The following is a 21,021-nucleotide window of genomic DNA, read 5'->3' as shown; positions in this document are numbered from 1 at the left end:
GCAGGAAAAAAATAACAAAAGATAATCTCAGAATAAAGGAGTATCATTTAAATTGAGTAAATTTAGCTTTTTTTCTCACTTCTCACAAGGTCAGTGAAAGTAGCAGTTCTTGAAGTAGCATTTGGAAACCAGTGCCCTAGTACACTGTCTCTGTAAGGCAGCCCTACTCAGACAGCCACATGTGGTTATTGCATACAGGTGTGTGGGCGTATGTGTATGCGCGCGCATGCGTGCCTGTTTTAAATATAAAGTCAAAGGTGTGAAATATCCTTATCGGTAGTTTTTGAATTATCTATGAGAATGTATCCATGTGTAATTTGTAATATTAAAGTTAAAATTAAAAATATGAAGTCCCACATTAATTTGCTTATTCTGTTAAAATAATGTCTTTTATTACTTGATATGTTTATCAACATGCTTATTACTTTGTCTCTTTGTTTTCCTTTATTTCAATGTGATGCAAGCAGTATTATGAAATTATTTTTATTTGTAAACTGGAAAGGTAATAAAAACATAAAAGAACCTTAAAGTTTATTTGGCTTAAACTTTCACAATTACAAAATATTCTAAAATATTATTAGATACTTTTCAATAGAAAAATGTCAGTTACTTTCTTAATTTCAAATGCCTGGGTAATTAATTATTAATTCTGTGGTAGCTAAAGGCAGACATATAAAACACATTAAAACACATTCAAGCACATACTTGAAGTAATTATAAAAATGAAAAAGTTGTTTCTTAGTTTGTGGCATGTAGGAGGAAACCTACAGGCAATGGCATGATGGTGTTATTAGATGTACTAGACTTGACATAGGTTTGCTGATTCTTCAAAAAAGAGATGAACAGATAATAGATACAGAATTGGAAATGTGATACACTGCTTCTCATAGACTTGTTATGTAGGTCATTTGCTTGAATCTGATTCGTTACAAAGTCTTTAGTAGGCGTTGAAAGGAACATAGTATAACTGTAAGTGCAGAAATGACAATAGAAATAGGTCCCATAAGATATACAGAAAAAGACCACTCCGGTGTGAAGACTGTCTGAAACGGAAGATCTCTATTGATGTGATAGCCAAACCTCAGGTCATAACTACCTACTCTCACTGGCAGAAAGGAGAAAGTAAAGTAGATGACATAGAAACTCTGGCATCCCCTGAATAGTTTTTCCATACAAGGTGGAGGCAGAGTAGCAAAGATACATTCACTAAGAAGTCAGATTTTCACTTTAAGTTCGCCTTAAGTTTCACTTGAAGAGAAAAAAACAAAAGGAAAAATAGTAGGATGTTTAGAGTGAGGATAAGTTTTATATGAGGGGCGGACCCTTAAACTTAATTTTTATTTTACTTTTCCAGCAAATGATGAAATATTTTCAAAGTTTCTAAAACAAAATGAAAATAATCATACCTCTCTTTCTGATCTATTTTTATTTTTAATATATTAGAATCCTTTCCTGTAATTAACAGAATTTTCTATGGCATCAATTTAGTTCATGTCTAGTATTTAATTGCCTTTTTCCTTTTGGGGGGTTTTATTTATCTATTTTAATAACTAATATTTCATACATACTATGAAATTCAAAAGTTAATCTAAAGCTACATCGAGACTCTCCCTGCCATCTGAGCACTACTCAATGCCTCACCTCTAGAATGCAAAGATTCTTATACATCTTTCCAGAAAATGTCTATTCTGTTTTCATTTTGAAATCGACTGTACCACTAAAAAACTTAAAATGCTATAAAATTTACAATATCAGTCTCTTCTAATTGTTTTACTAAAGCCGGAGCAGGCCTGGCCAGAGTAGAAGTAAAAGAGGTAGAGGGTTGTGACCAAGTAACAGACTGATCTGCAGGGTCTTTCCTGGTCTCATATTCATATTCTATGGAGGTGGGCTTTCTTCACATTGCTGCCAGTTATCTTCCCCCTCTAGAGACCACATATTTTCCTCAGGGCTAAAGGAAATAAAAGAGAATCAAAGAGTAGAAGGGTGAAAAGGAGGGTCAGGAAAGCAGAGATTCAAGGTACCACACAAAGTGTTGTGGTGGTGAGGGAGCCGCAGGATGGCACAACAGGGATGGGCCGTAGAACATTTCAAGATAATAAGGAACGTAGATGTGTAAACAAACTCTAATCAACATCTAACATAGGTAAGATGAAGTAAGGGCTAAATAAAGGTACAAGCAATATGCTGTAGGAATGTAGAGGGAGAAGGAGAATGGGGTGGCGGGGAGGAACTTCATAAATAAGCCCAGGGCTGGTTGAGCACGTCTGACGAGCTTCTTTTCACACTGCACATGTTTTTCCTGACTCATGAAAAATCTAGAGCTGAGAGAATGCCAGATCAGTGTGCTGATGTGTAGAGACGTCTTTTGGAATCAGCATGAAGAGGAAAAACTAAGAACTTTGCATACGCACAAAAAAACATAAGGAATAATAATAACAGTTCTACTGCAGTCACAACTGGTCTTCAGTTGTGAATCAGAAAAATAAAAAAATTTATAAAATGAGTATTTTCAAAAGCTTTCCTAATTAGTTAAAATCAGGGTTGCCAGGCATTGCTCACTTCCAGGGGGCATCATTCACACTGTGGTCTCTGTTTCAGATATCCCTGGAATTGTGCAGTGTACAATCAATACAACCATGCATGGCGACCCTGCTGGTATAAACATCAGTATTTTGACTACCACTTTTTAAGTTTCCCCATCATTAAATTTTTACTTGGCATACAGGGTATTCCTTTTGACTAATATTGCCTATGACAAGAAAAAACAAACATTTAGAATGTTATGAATATATTTCCTTAAAAACCCAGGGTTGTTGAGTATAAACTGCAATGTAGCTATGCTACAGAATTTGGCTAGATTATATACCTAAAGCATGACATACTGTACATATTTTCCAACCTATAAAGATTTTCCATGATGGGGTAGGGCTGCTCAGTTTCAAATTAAACACTATTTATTTAGAAATGCAGGGCTATTTCGAATCAGGCTGGGCCAGAGAGCAGAATAGAATAGTATTATTGTTGCAGAGCATCTGGCACGTTTTACTCTGAGGCTTTCAGAATTTAATGATTAAAAGTTGAAGTTTCTCCTTGTTTTAGAAGAAGAGTTGTCCCCCCCCCACCCCCTCTCCCCCCAGTATCTCTCTTTTCACTGTTATTATCTAATTCAGCAATGTACAGACATCTACCATTTTGGAAAACAGCAAAACAGTTGGTCATATAAAAGAATTAAAAAATGAGATGTGAAACTAATTTTTGTGAGTATTTAAAATAATGCCACTGTAGTTCTTAATTCCTGGTTCCAATATTCCTGACTAGGAAGTGTCTAACCAAGTGAAATCAAGAAATATTTGTCATCATTAGATAGGGCTGTGTTTCATTTTCTATGTACTTTGTATTGTTCAGTCTTCAGGAACCAATCTTGTATTTTTTTATTTTTTATTTTTTAATTTTGTGGGTATTGAGCTAATTCCTGGTGGTTTTTAGAATTTACCCGCATTTTCCCTTTTTGTGGAAATATTTACACTAAGGATTTCCACTAAGGGAATCAGAGTTAATTGAGCTCTCTCTCTCTCTCTTTTTTTTTTTTGGATTATAGCAGCTGAGGCCATATTTCTATTAGTTCCTTTTTTTTCTTGCCCTACTCTAAGAGAGTGTTTCCACACACAAGACTTAATCTAATAAGTTCTCATGGACTATTACATATGTAAAATAAAATTATATATTTGAAAATGTTTGGCATAATATATGGTACATATTAATCACTCAATACAACTTGGTTGCTATAAATGAAATGTGCCCTGAGCTGGCACAGAGATTAAAAAAAAAATGAACTTATCTTGGGGTAAGTGACATTACATATTCAATAAAAAAGTCTTTCACTTCAAATTTCAGCTACAAATTTCTAGTGTTCCTGTAAATGCAACAGTGGAAGATGAACTACATGTCTTGAGAATGCTTAACTTGAAGAAGGAAAAGAGGAGTGTGAAACCTAGAGAAAATTGAAATACATACAAACTGAGACATCCTCTCAAATCCCACCCAAGAAGCAATGAATAAGCTTGAAAAATTATTCATCTGGCTTTTTTCATGGTATAGTGCAAAGACTGAGAACTAGGGGGCTGGGTTCCATCACTGACTTGCAAGTTTCCATCACAGTAAAAAAAAGGGAGGGGGGGTAATATTTGCCGTGTACCAAACAGCAATGCTTTGAGGATTAATGACATAATGTCTGTAAAGAGGTTGGAGCTCCTTGGAAAAAAGACACTACATAAATATAAAGTACATTAATATTTAGGCTTAGTCCACAATGTGAGACCTGCTTTCTTTGGCTCATGAGGTCATCAGCAGTTTTGTAAAGTGTGTTCAAACACTGACAGAGGAGCCTTGTTAGCTTCCTTACAAGTGGACGGTAAAGCTAATCTGACCCACCTGGTCGGAGTAACCATGGAGGCTATGTTCCCCTTTCATGGTCTCCAAGAGTGTGCAGATTGAGAGTGTTTGACTCCCTAAAGGAATTAGGCATGGCCAAGAGAGCACTTCAATAGCATTTAGGGCTTCCCAGGAATGCAGTGGGAGTTTGGGAATGTTTTGGCTTAGAATTAAACAAAAGTCCAGTCATATCATATCTTGATTTAGATGAAAGGCTAAATTTGCCTTTCTCAGACAAAGACAATTTGAAGTAAAAGTAGGAATGAGAAAGCTACTTCTTGGAATGGTTAGTTTATATCTTTAAAGGATTTGGAGGCAAACTTGGGCATTTTTGTCTTGGGAAAGTTGTCTCCAGCGGTTATAGTCTCTTTGATGGCAATATCCTGATGCTTTATCAGTGCTTCATATCTATCAAATAGTTATCAAGGGCTATCTTGCAGAGGTTGTAGTTCTAAAGTTTCGAAAGACAATGAATTCAATGTAGACATCACCTTGCAGTCTTGTGATATAACTGAATGACAGTAATATGACAAAATATTTGCATTTCTCAGTTTTAAAAGATGAAATTAATTTTGATCTAAGGGACTCGAGCATCAGAAACCATCATCTTCAAAATGTAAGATTTGTGAACTTATTAACACTTAATAGTGATTCTGAGGCTGTGTCTATAATACTAAAATATTTGAACAAAAGATGGAAAAAAATGTGAAGATATCTTTTCTTATCTGAATGTTTTGTTTTCACATTGATCTAGGTTGGGTGTTCTTTCAGAAATGATTTGGCTTCTTGTCCATCGATTACTATGGTATTTCAGACTGATTAATATTGATAATATATGCTTTTTTAGGGGATATGTTATAACCTTCTCAATTTGTAGTCAAATCTACACTAACTAGAAAGCTTTTTCTAAATAAAACATTGACTTTAGTTCTCCTTCCTCTTCCCATCTCTCGATGAACAGCTTAGTCCTAATGTTAGGTATGACAGAGCAAGATGGGCAGCCTCTTGGAGTGGTATCAGAGCCTAGGCTGAGGAGGGCATCCATGTGGAGGATGGGCCTGCCATGAAGAGTCAGAGGCTGAATGAATTGAGGAGGGCCTCACAAGTATTGACCCACAATGGGTTGTCAGAGACTGAGCAGGGAGAGGAAAACATTGCATCTACATGGAGAAGAGGTTCAGGGCAAGAGAGTCAGAGCGCTAGAGGGATGAGATGAGTATATGTGTGTGGGGAAGGTGGCAAGGATGGGAGTTTGGTTACATTTGAAGGGACTGATAAAATGAGTAAATATGTTAAGTATTTAAAAAAAGGGAGCTAAGTTTCTCACTGATGGAGAGATTACAAATATGGACAGAAAGAAAACTAGAATAATCTCTATAGTATTGTATCAGAATACTGATCAGAATAGATGTGAACTCATGGATTCTACATAGAGACATAAATATAGATGTATATGTGTGTGTGTGTGTGTTTGTGTGTGTCTGTGTGTTCATATATATATTCTCTAGCTCTATCCCCTGAGAGAGCCCCATCTTGGCTACTAAAAGAAACCACTAAAAAATCAGGGTCATTGGAGAAATGGCCAACTTCGAGACTGGGACAGGGAAAATACAAGATAAGCCTGGGCTTGTTGTACCAGAATGTAAGAAAGTAGGGCATGTCAAAAAATACAGCTTGAAGGGGCCCCCACTGGCAAAATCTGAAACAGTGAGAACGTAAAAATAAATAATGATAGTAATGGATAACACAGGTACTCACAGACTATACTGATATAAATAAATAATGAATAAATGGGAAATTTAATAAGGAATAGGATAATTTGCATAGTTTCAAAGCACTTCCTTACAAACTTCTTATTCATTACAAAGGGGAAGAGAATAACTTTACAGTAGAGAAGCCTGGCAGAAACCACCTTAATCAAGTGACCAAAATATCAGTAATAGACAGATCAAAATCATGCACCACTTGACAGGAAGCAATGAGTACTTGGCACCCATTTTATGGTATTCTTGAAAAAGACACATACTCTTAATCTAATCATGAGGAACCATCAGACAAATGCAAATTTAAGGACCTTCCACAAAATAACTGGCCCATTCTATAAAAACATGTCAAGGTCATAAAAATCAAGAAAAGACTGAGGAACTGTTCCAAACCAAAGGAGGCAAAAAAAATTTAACATCTAAATGCAACAACTGATCTAACCTGGATCCTTTTGCTATAATGGGCATAACTGGGACAATTAGAAAAACTTGGGAGTCTGAGAGTTAGATGATAGTAATGTATCAAAGTTAATTTCCTGGTTTTCATGGCTGTGTTACGATTATGCAGGAGAATGTCCATGCTTCTAGGAAATGTATACTGCAGTATTTAGGAGTGACGAAACAATTACTTCAGAAAAAACATTATTTGTGTTGTACTTGCAGTTTTTTTGAAAGTTAGAAATTGTTTCAAAATAAGAATAAGTTTATTCAAAAATATTAATTTTAGAGATATTGTACATTTCCTTATTTTTTCCTGTTAATATAACACATATTTTACAGACAAATATTGTAGAAACTGAAGACAATTATTCTGTTCAAACCTACCTAGTAATTATTTTGAAAAGTGTCCATGTATTAGTGAGATGTTAATAAGCTTGGCTTGTTCTAGAAATGGAAAAAAGGCCAGAGACACTGGAGATGAAGGAATGAGGGGAAACTGACAGGCGATAAGGTCAGAGCCTTGGGCTACAGAAGATCAGGAACGGATGACCTTCAAGGCCATGGAATGTGAAGTGGCATAAACAGATTCATATCTTTAAATGATGACTCTAGATGCTTTATGTTAAATAAACTGTGTGAGGGCAAAATGAAAATAGAGAGACCCCTGCAGGGGTACTTTTTACTTGGGCTAAAGTGATAGCAGTAAGATAGTGAGAAGTAGTCAGATTCGAAATATACTTTGAAAGGAGAGCTCACTGGATTTGCTGGTGGACTGGACATGGGTTATGAGGAAGAAGAATCAAGGATGGCTCCTAGAGTTTTAGTTAGAGCAACTAGGTAAATGATGGTGTCATATACTGAGTGAGAGACCCAGAGGAAGTGACTAATGATAGAAAAATAATGAGAAATGTGTATTGGACAGTGGAGTGATGGGGATGAACATCTGATTAAAGAGAATATAAAGCCGGGAAGTGGACACAGAAAGCACAGAAAATCTTCTTGTAAGATGGATATGATTTGGGGTCAATGGAAAAAAGAAAGGTATTTCAGGCAAGAGAAAGTTTATTCATTAAGATATGGAGGCAGAAATGAACTTGGCTTGTTCTCATGACAGTAAAAAACTGACCTTACAAGGAAGGGGAACATGTTGGGTAAGAGTGGGAAATAAGACAAGTAACTTGGAGCCAGATCATGAGAAGCCTGAAAGCCAGTTAGAGGTGTTTAGACTTGATGTAGTAGGAAGTAGGAGTCATGAGCTATTTTAATTAGGGAAGTGATATGATGAAAGTTACATTTAAAGACGATTAGACTGGCAGTGGTATGGTGGATAGAGAAGGAGGTTGTGGGAGAGCCTGGAGGCTGTGGCAGCAATTCAAATGTGAGAGGACGAAGGCCTGGACTCGAGTTTTGGCAGAAAGAACAGACTGGAAAGGGAAGTCTTAGGGGAATTTTGATACCTGACTAAATAAAGAGAATGATTTCAGGATTCTGAACTTAAGACATCAAGAGGATAAAGGTGATGCTGAAAGGCCAGAAAACTGAGCGGGGAAATTTGTTCTGAGTGTGAAACTTGTTCTGAGTGTGAAACTTGTTCTGAGTATGAAAGGGGGCAGTGGTGAATAAAAAGATGAGCATATTGGATTTGAAATGATAATGGGACATCAAAATGGAAATGCCCAACAGAATGTTAAAATATTGAACTGGAGCTGCAGGGCATGGTCAGGGCTCAAGATAAGGCATTTGGGAGTCAACAGCATACATGTGATGCTTGAAGCCCTGAGAATGGATGAGTTCTCTAAAGGAAAGTACATAGAAATTGAATAGTATGTGGTCAGAGACCTTGGAGATGTCAGAGTTCACCCACAGTCAGGGGTGGGAGAAGAACAAAAATGACAGAGAAATAGACGACAGTTCAGCCAGATGGAAAAAGAATGAGAACAGTATATCACAGAAATAAGAAGGAACATTTAAAAAAGAGTATATATAGTCAACATCATAAAATAGGTCAAGAAGAAAAAAGGAATAAAGACTGAAATCAATTAATTTAAAGATCATTGTATAGTTTGAAGAAAGTAGTTAGGAAAGTGAAGATAAGCAGCCAGCTTTCTGAGTTGAAGAGCATGCGAAGAGGAATGCAGTAAATGGATAGCATCATGAGAGAAATTTGATAAGGAAAGGAAGGAAACAACACAGTAACTAGAGGGGTAATTAAAGTCAGATGAGAGCTTTTCTATCTAATAGTTAGACCAACTTCATTCAGGTTTTCCTCCTCTTGAGATTTTCAACATCTTGCTTTGGAACAAAGTCAAAAGCATGACATGAAGCATCCAAAACTATGTGGAGGAATTTGATCTCTTTGTGTGTTCTTGTAAATTAATAAGAAGGTATCTTTGTGGACTTTCAAAGTATCGTCTACCAATTTTTTTTTTCTAAATTGAGACTACAGATGTTCTGGCAAGCTCAGAAAAGATATAATATGAATGAGAAATTAAAAACATGCAAATATTTTCAGATAATATTATTATTATTATAATACCCAGTAGCCTTCTATCCAACTGAGGTGTTTATTTCTAAGTAGAAGACTATGAGACAATTATTCTCTTCTTGAGACTGTTTAAATTCTTTAAATATAATTTTGTAGTACTTTATAGTATTATGAAGTGTTTTTCATGTAAAAATTGTTAAGGAATACTTTACCAATTCTCAGAAATCCTGTATAAAGCAAGTAATATTATCTTTATCCTTCAGAACAAAGTACCTAAAGAAAAAATTCATTGCTTGTCCTATAACTTAATTCTTGACATATTTATTTTTTTAAGAAATATATTTACTGACTTCTGGGTGAGAATGGTAGACTGACACACACACTTATTTGATTTCCTTCCCAAACCCCATTAGAATGTCAGTAAAGAGATTTATTTAAAAAGAGAAAAGCCAAAGAACAGAAAGACTAAGAGAAAAGATAACAGCAATGAAATCTGAGAAGCTGGAAAGCAGATGGATGAGAGGTAACTAATGCAACTGGTAACATAAACCAGCAAAACAAACCATCCAAATGTACATTAGTCTAAGCATCAGATACCCTTGGAAGAGGAGATCAAGAGAATGGGTAGAGGAACTAAAATAAGATCAACTAAAAGACATTTATGAAGCAGTTGGAACCCTCAGATCCCTTCCTCATCTTTGCAGAACCAAACAGTTGCCCTTTGCCAGCCTGGGCATAAAATCAGAAGTTTATTCCCTAGAGAGGGTGATAGAAGTCTTTGGATAGTGGGATACAAAGCAAAGTTGAGGCAGCGTTCTGGTACTAGAAACATGGAATTAAGTGAAGGTATGCATATTGACTATGGAGACTCTCAGTCCTCTGTTTGGCTCCCAAAACACTGGTGGCCAACATAGATTATGAGGAAACTGACCATGAGGAAAAATTTTAAAATACGAATAGTGAGAATTCTCCCAAAAGCCTGACCAGATCATTCTACAGTGAAGCCAAAATCACAATTATCCACAAGCTCAGAGTACTCTAGTTCCTCCACTCTTAAATATGAGCAGACAACCAAGAACTACCAGCTGCCTTTGGACTTCTGAGGAGAGGGAAGTAGGGGAGTAGAGGAGGAAACAGCAAAGAAACGAAACAAAAACAGACATACAGAGAGAGGAAATCTATCTAGAGATGATATCCTCAGAGATAAGAGGCAACTCTATAAGCATGAAGAACAGGATGCCAGAAAGTGGAACATTCAAAGAACAACAAAAAGCTCTTGACAATGAAAATACAATAGCACAAGTGAAAACTCAATAGAAGAGTAGGATTATGTTGAGGACCCATCCACAAGAGCAAAACAAAAGCACAAAGATATGAAAAATTGGAAAAAAAAGATTTTTTAAAATAGGAGTACCTATACAGGAGGTCCACTATCAAAATATTAGGAGAACCAGAAAAAAAGAACAGAGAAATTTGAGGGGACATAATTTTCATCAAGGAAATAATTCAAGAAAATTTCCCCAAACTGAAGGAGTAACCCAAGTTACTAGAGTCAAATGGGCCACTGAGTGACAAGCACAAATAATGAATGAAAATTGACCTACATCAAGGCAGAACATTATGAAATTTCAGAAACCTAAGGAGGAAGCTTCCAGACAGGAAAGAAAGGATAATATACAAAAAACACAGAATCAGAATGGCTTGGAAGTTCTTAAGAGCAACACACAAATCGAGAAGACAAAGAAACAATGCATCAAAATTCTCATAAAAATTAATTGTTCTCCTAGATTTTTATTTCCAGCCAAACTCTCAATCAAACATAAGAGTAGAATATTTTTAGGGCATGTAAGACCTCAAAATCTTACTTTCCATTACCCATCTCTACGAAAGTTACCGGAGGATATGCTCCATGGAAATGAGGGAGTAAACCAAGAAAAGGAAACAAGGAATCTAACACAGGAGAGGAAAAGAATTCTCTGGAAATTGGTGAAGGGAGATTCCAGGATGAGAGCCAGGCACCAGACAGCAACTATCCAGATCTGGTCAAAGGTGAAAAGCTCCAGGAGAAATTTCTCGGTGAGTATAAAATTATTGCTTCTGAATATCTGAGAGGAGATTTAGACCAGCACTGTCTATTAGATCTTTCTGTAATGATGGAAGTGTTCTATATCTGCACTGTCAAATACAGTAGTCACTAGTCAGAGAACTTGAAATGTGGCTAGTGTGACTGAGGAACTAAATTTATCATTTTATTTAATTAAAATTAACTTAAATTTTAATAGCCACATGTGGTTAGTTGGTAACATTTTTGGACAGTTCAAGTTTAGATAATCAGCAGAAAGTTTGAAGTCGAATTAGGAATAAATATAAAGAAAACTTATTAACTGCAGGGAAAACAAAAACAAATGCAAAAAAGGAAGAGCAATCATGGCTTACTATGTAACTCAGCTCTGTATAGAATTATATAGTCATAAAAATATAAGTGTAAGTTATTGACATAACCCAGATTATATTATCTATTGGGAGGCTATTAGGTGGCTGGTTTTATTTTATCTTCATTTACCAAAAAAGTACAGATATTTTCTCCAGATGAATAATTTCATTTCTCTAATATGTTCTTAATGACTACATAGTGCGTCATTTTATTGGTCTATCAAAATTTATTGAACCAGTCCTTCAGTTGTCTGACTTTTTGCAGACTTTTAAAAATTTCTTCACAGTTTTGCATGTATTGGTTGGTTGTTCTTTTTATTGCTAACAATAATTCATTGTACAAAAGATATCACAATTTCTTGATCCTTCGACCTGTTGATGGACATTTGAGTTGTTTCCAGTTTGAAACTATTATGAGCGAAGTTGCTATAAACATTTATGTGTGTCTTTTTTTGATTATATATTTTCATTTCTCTTGGGTAAATAACAAGATTTGAAATTGCTACATTATATACTAAGTGTATGTTTAACTTTATAGGAAATTCACAAAATGTTCTCCAATGATTCTACCATGTTATATACCAACAAGAAATGTATTAAAATTCCAAAAGATTTACATCCTTGACAACACCTGATATTGTCAATTTTAATTTTAGTCATTCTAGTGAATGTGTACTAGTATCTCATTTTGTTTTTAATTTGCATTTCCCTGACAACTAATGACACTAAGCATCTTTTCACATGCTTATTTGGCCATTGGTATATTTTTTTGTGAAATGTCTCTTCGAATTCTTGGACATTTTAAAAAATAATCTGTATAATATGCATACATAAAATTATATATTATGAATACCAATTCTTTGTCAAATGTATGATTAAGAACATTTTCTTCCAGACTTTGGCTTGCCTTTTCATTTTCTAAACAAAGTCTTTGAAAGAGAAATTTTTAATTTTGATAAAGTTTAATTTATCACCATTTTTTCTTCTATAATTAGTGCTTTTAGAGAGCTGCCTAAGAAATTTTGCTGAAAATTCTGTTTCCTTCTAGAAGTTTTATAGTTTTAGCTCTTACATTTAGGTCTTTAATCTATTTTGAGTTAATCTTGAGTGTGGTATGAAGTAAGAATTAAGGTTCATTTTTCCTTTGTGGATATCCAGTTGTTCCAGTACAATTTGTTGAGAAAAATATCTTTTACCTTGGTATCTTTGTAAAAAATTAATTGATTATATATGTGTGGGTATAATTCTGAACTCTGCTTTCTATTCCATTGATTCATATGTCTTTTACCACAATATAGCTCTGTCTTATTTTCTGTACTTTTACATCTCGATATCTGATAGAGTAAGTTCTCCAACTTTGTTCTTTTTCAAAAGTTTTATGTCTTTTCTAGGTCCTTTGCATTTCCATTTAAAATTTAGAATCAGCTTATCAATTTATACAAAAGAAACCTGTGGAGTTTCGACTAGGATTGCACTGAATGTATAGATCATTTTGGGGAAAGCGACATTTTAATCAAGTCTTCCAATCCATGAACATGGTAAATCTCTGCATTTATTTAGATCTTTTTAAATTTATCTCAGTAATGTTTTTTGGTTTTTATTGTAAAGGTCTTGGCATATGTCATTAATTTAGCTCTAAGTATAGTAACATGACTTGTTATGTTACTATAGATGATCTTTTTAAATTTCATTTTCCAATTTTTCATTGATAGTAAAAAGAAATACATTAGATTTTTATGTATTGATCCTGTATCCTGGAACTTTACTAAATTCATGTATTAATCCTGGTAATGTCTTTCTTGTAGAATGTCTTTCTTAGGATTTTCTAGGTACACAATCATATCAATTTCAAAGAAATTCAGTTTTGCTTTTTCCTTTCCAAACTGTGTGCTTCTTGTTTCTTAACTTTACCTTAATTTACTGACTAGGACTTCTAAGATAATATTGAATAGAAGTGGTAAGAATTGATATCCTATTTTAGTTGCAAAGTGTTTAGTCTTTTACCATTAGGTATGATACTACATTCAGGTTCTTTGTAAATGTTTTTTATAATGTTAGAAAGTTTCCTTCTCATCCTTGTTTTCTAGAAATTTCTTTTAATAATTAAAAATGAATATTGAATTTTGCCAAATATGTTTTATGCATGTTTAGAGGTGATCCTATGGTTTTTCTCCTTTATTCTGTTAATACAGTGAGTTACATGATTGATTTTTAGCTCTTAAACCAACCTTGCATTCCTGGGGTAAACCACATCTAGTCACGCTTATCCTTTCCATATATTGCTAATACTTTGTTAAAAACATTTGCATCTATAGTCATAAGGGATATTGGTTGGTCCATAGTTTTCTTATAATGTCTTTGTCTGGTTGTAGATTCAGGATAATGCTGGCCTCATAAAATGAGTTGTGAAGCCTTCTCTATATTCTTAAAGAGTTTATTAAGTATTAGCATTATTTCTTCCTTGTTTCATAAAATTCACCAGTGAAACCATCTTGCCTAGAGTTTCCTTTATGTGAAGAGTTTGTTATGAATTCAATTCCTTTAAACAATATAGGATTAAGTTTATCTATTTCTACAAGTCAGTTTGGTAATTTTTGTCTTTCAAGGAAAGTGTCTATTGCATCTAAGTTATCAGATTTATCAGAATACAGTTTTCACAATAGTCCCTTATTTTGCTTTTAATGTTTATGGGATTTGTAGCAATATCCTATCCAATATTTGTAATTTCTGTTTTCTCTATTTCTTAACCAAGCTAGCTAGAGGTTTACCAATTGTATTGATATTTTCAATATTTTCTGATTTTTTTGTATGTTTTCCAGATATTGTGGTTATTGATATCTAATATAACTCCACCGTGATCAGAGAAATACTCTCTAACATTAAAATCCTCTTAAATTTACTGAAACTTGTTTTATGACCCAGAATATGGTCTAACTTGGTGGATGTTCTACAAACACCTGAAAATAATATGTATTCTATAGTTACTGGATGGAGGGTTTTATAAGGTTAATAAAGTCAAATTGATTGATAGTGTATTAAGTCTTCTATATTCTTACTGATTTTCTATTTGTTTCATGATTGACAGAGGAGTCCTTAAGTCACCAATTATAATTACTGATTTGTTGACTTCTCCTGTAGTTCTGCCAGGTTTTGATTCTTGTATTTTGAAGCTCTGTTATTAACTGCATATACATTTAAGATAGACTTTTTTATTTTATAATATCCCTCTTTATCTCTTATAAGATATATTCCTTATTCTAAAGTCTGCTTTGTCTGATATTAATATTATTATTACAGTTTTCTTACAAGTAGTCTTTGTGTGGTATATCTTTTCCCATCATTTTACTTATTTATTCATTCATTCGTTTAGTTAGTTAGTTAGTTAGTTTAATTAGTTTCAAGTATACAGTACATTAGTTAGACATCTATATAGTTCATAAAATGATTCCCCCAAATCTACCTCCCTCTCTTGGCCCTCCACCTAGCCAACATGCTCCCTATCCCTGTGACCATCTATCAACTACTAATTTGTACTTCTTTAACCCTTCACCCCATTCTTCCAGCCCCCCAACCCCTCGTCTGTCACCAAACTGTCCACTGTATTTGTGAGTCTGTGTTTGATTAGTTTGTTCTTTTGTTCCTTAGATTCCACATATAAGTGAAATCATATGGTATTTATCTTTCTCTGTCTGACTTATTTCACTCAGCATAATAACCTCTAGGTCCATCCATGTCATTGCAAATGGTAGAATTTCATTTTTTTTAATGGCTGAGTAATATTCCATTATATATATGAGCCATAACTTCTTTGTCTGATTATCTGCTGATAGGCATTTAGGTTGCTTCTATATCTTGGCTATCGTAAATTGTGCTGTCACAAACATAGGGGTGCATAAATCTTTATGAATTATTGCTTTTATTTTCTTTGGATAAATACCCAGAAGTGCAATTGCTGGATCAATACGTATATATTTTTAATTTTTTGAGAAATGTCCAGACTGTTTTCCACAGTGGCTGTATTCATTTGCATCCCCACCAACAGTGTATGAGGGTTCCCTTTTCTCCCCATTCCTGCCAACATTTGTTGTTCTTTGATTTGTTGACAATTGCCATTCTGACAGGTGTGAGGTGATATCTCATTGTGGTTTTAATTTGCATCTCTCTGATGATTAGTGACCTTGAGCAACTTTTCATATATCTATTGGCATCTGTATTTCCTCTTTGGAGAAACATCTATTCAGGTTTTCTGCCCATTTATTAATTGGATTGTTAGTTTTTCTGTTGTTGAGTTGTATAAGTTCTTTATATATTTTGCATTTTAACCTCTTATCAGATGTATCATAAACGAATGATACATTCTCCCATTCAGTCAGTTGTCTTTTTGTTTTGTTGATGGTTTCTTTTGCTGTGCAAAATCTTTTTAGTTTGATGTAGTCCCATTTGTTTATTTTTTCTTTCATTTCCCTTGTCCGAGGGGATATATCCAAAAAGAAATTACTATTAGCAATATCAGAGAGATTACTGCCTATGTTTTCTTCTAGAAGTTTTATGGTTTTGGGTCTTACATTTAAGTCTTTAATCCATTTGAGTCTATTCTTGTATATGATGTAAGAAAGTGGTCCAGTGTCTTGTCCTTCCTTCCTTCCTTCCTTCCTTCCTTCCTTCTTCTTTCTCTCTCTCTCTCTTTCTTTCTTTTCTTCTTTTTTTTTTGCATGTATCTGTCCAATTTTCCCAGCACCATTTATTGAAGAGACTACCTTTACTCCATTGTATATTCTTGTCTCCTTTGTCATATATAAAGTGAGCATATAGGCGTGGATTTATTTCTGAGTTCTCTATGCTGTTCCATTGATCAATGTATCTGTTTTTATGCCAGTACCATGCTACTTTGATTACTGTAGGCTTGCAGTGCAGTTTAATATCAGGTAGTGTGATACCACTACCTTTGTTCTTCTTTCTCAAGATTGCCATGGCTATTCAGGGTCTTTTATGGGTCCATTTAAATTTTAGGATTATTTGTTCTAGCTCTCTGAAAAATGCCATTGGTATTTTAATAGGGATTGCATTGAATCTATAGATTGCTTCAGATAGTATGGCCATTTGAATGATGTTGATTCTTCCTACCCATTGAGCATGATATATGCTTCCATTTATTTGTATCTTTTTCAATTTCTTTTTTCAATAACTTATAATTTTCTGAGAACAGGCCTTTTATCTCCTTGGTTAATTTGATTCCCAGGTATTTTATTGTTTTTGATGCAATTGTAAATGGGATTGTTTTCTTAATTTCTCTTTCTGAAAATTCATCATTGGCGTATAAAAATGCCACTGACTTCTGAATATTAAGTTTGTATCCTGCTTCTTTCCTGAATTCATTGATCTATTTTAACAGTTTTTTGGTGGAATCCTTAGGGTTCTCTCTATGTAGTATCTAATGTCAGCTACAAATAATTAGAATTTTACTTCTTCTTTTCCAATTTGGATACCTTTCATTTCTCTTTCTTGTTTTATTGTTGTGGTTAAGACTTGCAATACAATGTTGAACAGGAGTGGTGAAAGTGGGCATCCTTGTCTTGTTCCTGATCTTAGGGAAAACGCTTTTAGCCTTTACCCATTGAATATGATGTTAGCCGTAAGTTTGTCATATATGGGCTTTATTATGTCGAGGTATGTTCCCTCTATTCCCACTTTGCTGAGAGTTTTTATCATAAATGGATGCTGGATTTTGTTGAATGCTTTTTCTGTATCTATTGATATGATCATGTAATTTTTATCTTTCAATTTGTTAATGTGGTGTATCACATTAATTGACTTGTGGATATTGTATCAACCTTGCATCTCAGAAATAAATTCAACTTGATCATGGTGTATGATATTTTTAATGCACTGCTGAATTCAGTTTGCCATTATTTTGTTGAGGATTTTTGCATTAATGTTCATAAGAGATATCAGCCTATAGTTTTCTTTTTTATAATTGTCTGGTTTTAGAATCAGGGTAATGGTAGCTTCATAAAAGGAGTTAGGGAGCCTTCCTTCTTTTTGAGTTTTTAGAAATAGTTTGAGAAGATAGGTGTTAATTCTTTTTTGAATGTTTGGTAAAATTCACCTATGAAGCCATATGGTCCAGGACTTTTGTTTTTGAGGGAGGTTTTTGATTACTGACTTGATTTTGTTGGTGGTAATTGGTCAGTTCAGATTTTCTGTTTCTTCTCGACTCTGTCTTAGGAGATTGTATGTTTCTAGGAATGTATCTATTTCTTCCAGGTTGTCCAATTTGTTGGTGTATAATTGCTCATAGTATTTTCTTACAATCCTTTGTATGTCTGTGGAATCTGTTGTTATTTCTCCTCTTTCATTTCTGATTTTATTTATTCGAGTCCTCTCTTTTTTTCTTGATGAGTGTGGTTAAGGTTTTGTCAATTTTGTTTATGGTTTCATTAACTTTTTGTATTGTTTTTCTAGACTCTATTTCATTTATTTCCACTCTAATCTTTATTATTTCCTTCCTTCTACTCACTTTGGGCTTTGTTTGCTGTTCTTTTTCTAGTTCTTTTAAGTGTAAGGTTAGATTGCTTATTCGAGCTTTTTCTTGTTTCTCGAGGTAGGCCTGTATTGCTATGAATTTCCCTCTTAGGACTGCTTTCTCTGTGTCCCATAGATTTTGAGCTGTTGTGTTTTCATTTTCATTTGTCTTTAGATATCTTTTGATTTCTTCCTTAACCTCATTGTTAACCCATTCATTGTTTAGTAGCATGTTATTTAGCCTCCATATGTTTTTGTATTTTCCAGTTTTTTCTTGTAATTGATGATATATATCTGCCTTTTAATCAAAGTGTTCAAACTTCTTATTTTTAATTAAATTATCTATATGATTGAGTTTAAGTCTACCACCTTTCTCTATTTGTTTCTATTCATCCTATCTTTTCTTCATTCCCTTTTTACTGCCTTTTTGGATTCAGTATTTTTTTAATATTCCATTGTATCTTGGCTGCTGACTTATTAGTTATACCACTTTTTAATGATTGCTTTAAGGGTTTATAAAATGCATATTTTATGTACAGAATTTACCTTCAAGTAACATGCTACTTCACACATAATCTTAGAACAATGTACTACCATTTCTTGCCTCTTGTTCTTTATGCTATTGTCATACTTTTACTTCTACATGTTATAAATTCCATAATATAATGTAATTATTTTTATTTAAACCATAAATTATCTTTAAGAAAATTTTAAAATGACATAAATTCCTTTTATTTGACCACATATTTGTGTAGATCCAAGTATCCATCTCATATAATTTTCCTTCAACTTGAAGTTCTTTGATATTTCTTTTTTTAATAAAATTTATTGGAGTGACATTGGTTAATAAAATTATATAGATTTCAGGTGAACAATTCAATAACACATCATCTGTATATTGCATTGTGTGTTCACCAGCCAAAGTTGAAGCTCCTTCATCACCATATATTTGACTTCCTTTACCCTTATCTACCTCCCCATCACACTCCCTTTCCCTCTGGTAACCACTAAACTATTGCCTGTCTATGAGTTTTTGTTTGTTTGTCTTGTTCATTAGTTTTATATCTCATATATGAGTGAAATCATATAATTCTCAACCCTTTCTGTCTGACTTATTTCACTTAGCATTATTACATCAAGATCCATCCATGTTGTCATAAATGGCAGTATTTCATCTCTTCTTATGGTTAAGTAATATTCTGTTCTATCTATGTACCACATTTTCTTTATCCAATTGTTTATCAAAGAACATTTTGGTTGCTTCCACATCTTGGCCACCATGAATAATGCTGCAGTAAACATCAGGGTTTATATATCTTTATGAATAAATGTTTTCAAAAATTTTAGTAGATAACTAGAGTAGGGATTGCTGTGTCATATGGTAATTCCATTTTTAATTTTTTGAGGAACCTCCGTATTGTTTCCATAGTGGTTGTACCAATTTATATTCCCACCAGCAGTGTATGAGGGTTATTTTTCTCCCATAACCTCTCCAACTCTTGTTATTGCTTGTCTTGTTGATAAAGCCATTCTTATAGATGAAGTGATATCTCATTGTGGTTTTGATTTGCATTTCCCTAATAGCAGTGAAGTTGAGCATCTTTTCATATGTCTATTGGCCATTTGTATGTCTTCTTAGGAGAAGTGTCTATTCAGGTCCCCTGTCCATTTATTAATTGGATTGTTTGGTTTTTTGTTGTTGAGTTGTATGAGTTCTTAACACATTTTGGACACTAACCCCTTATTGGAGGCATTGCTTGCAAATATCTTCTCCCATTCAAAGGGTTGCCTCTTGTCTACAGCCATGCCACCTTGAACAAGCCCGATCCCATCTAATCTCGGAAGGTAAGCAGGGTCAGGCCTGGTTAGTACTTGGATGGGAGACCACTTAGGAAGACCAGGTGCTATAGGTGTAAAAAATAACAAATAAGGGATTGTAAGCTGATAAGATCCTTGCAATCTATGAGGTCAAACAAGAGTTGCCTCGCCATAAAAAAAAAAAAAAAAGGTTGTCCCTTTGTTTTGTTGATGGTCTCTTTTGCTGTGCAGAAGCTTTTTAGTTTACTATAGTCTCATTCATTTATTTTTGCCTTTATTTCTTTTGCCTTTGAGGTCAAATTTATAAAATCCTCTCTAAAACCAAGGTCCATGAGTTTAGTACCTATTTTCTTCTATGCAATTTATTGTTTCATGTTTTATATCTTTAGTATTTCTTGTAGTGCAGGTCTATTGACAACAAATTCCTTCAGCTTTTTTTCCCCCTAAAAATGTCTTTAGTTCACTTAGTTTTTTAAAAAATACTTTTGCTGGGTATAAAATTCAAGGTTGAAAGCTTTCGTCTTCAAGCACTTTAAAGATGTAATTTCATTGTCTTAGGGCTTGCATTATTTCTGCTAAAAGTATGTTTATCATTTTTACCAAATTTGTAAAATTTCTAGCCATTATATTTTAAACCTCCCACCCAATTTTTGAGATTCTGATTACAGATAGACTACTTGATGTTACCCCATAAATCACTGAGGTACTATTCTTTTTGTTTTATTTTTCACAGTTTTGTTTTTTTTTTTTCCTCTCTATGCTTCAGTTTGGCTCTTTTCTATTGCTCTATCTTAAAAGTTCACTGATATATTCTTTCATAGTTTCTAATCTTCTGCTAAACCCATATAGTGATATTTTAAAATTTCAGATATAGTATTTTAAGCTCTATAGTCTATTTGCCTCCCTTTTTACCACTATCCATATCTCTCCTTATTATATTTATGTTTTTCTTTAAATCCTTGAGCTTAGCTTTTTCCCATTCGTTTTATTTAAGCATAACTTGTATACAGTAAATATCATCCTTTTTAGTATACATTTCTGTGAATTTTGACAAATGAATACAGACAAAAATATACACCAGTTGCATCACCCCCCAAAACTCCACTATGCCTCTTTGTAGTCAAA

The 21,021-nt window shown here is 33.9% G+C and overlaps 1 protein-coding gene and 1 pseudogene across 1 annotated transcript in view; one reads left to right on the top strand and one right to left on the bottom strand.

The window, feature by feature from the left end:
* Positions 1–21,021, bottom strand: part of HORMAD2 (HORMA domain containing 2) — a 73,390-nt gene that overhangs the window by 10,784 nt on the left and 41,585 nt on the right. The gene's annotated exons all lie outside the window — the stretch shown is intronic.
* On the top strand, positions 19,873–19,991 carry LOC112481041 (annotated as a pseudogene).

The sequence above is a fragment of the Pteropus alecto genome, unplaced genomic scaffold, assembly GCF_000325575.1.
Source record: "Pteropus alecto unplaced genomic scaffold, ASM32557v1 scaffold190, whole genome shotgun sequence".
Lineage (NCBI taxonomy): Eukaryota > Metazoa > Chordata > Mammalia > Chiroptera > Pteropodidae > Pteropus > Pteropus alecto.
This window is presented reverse-complemented; position numbering and strand designations above follow the sequence as displayed.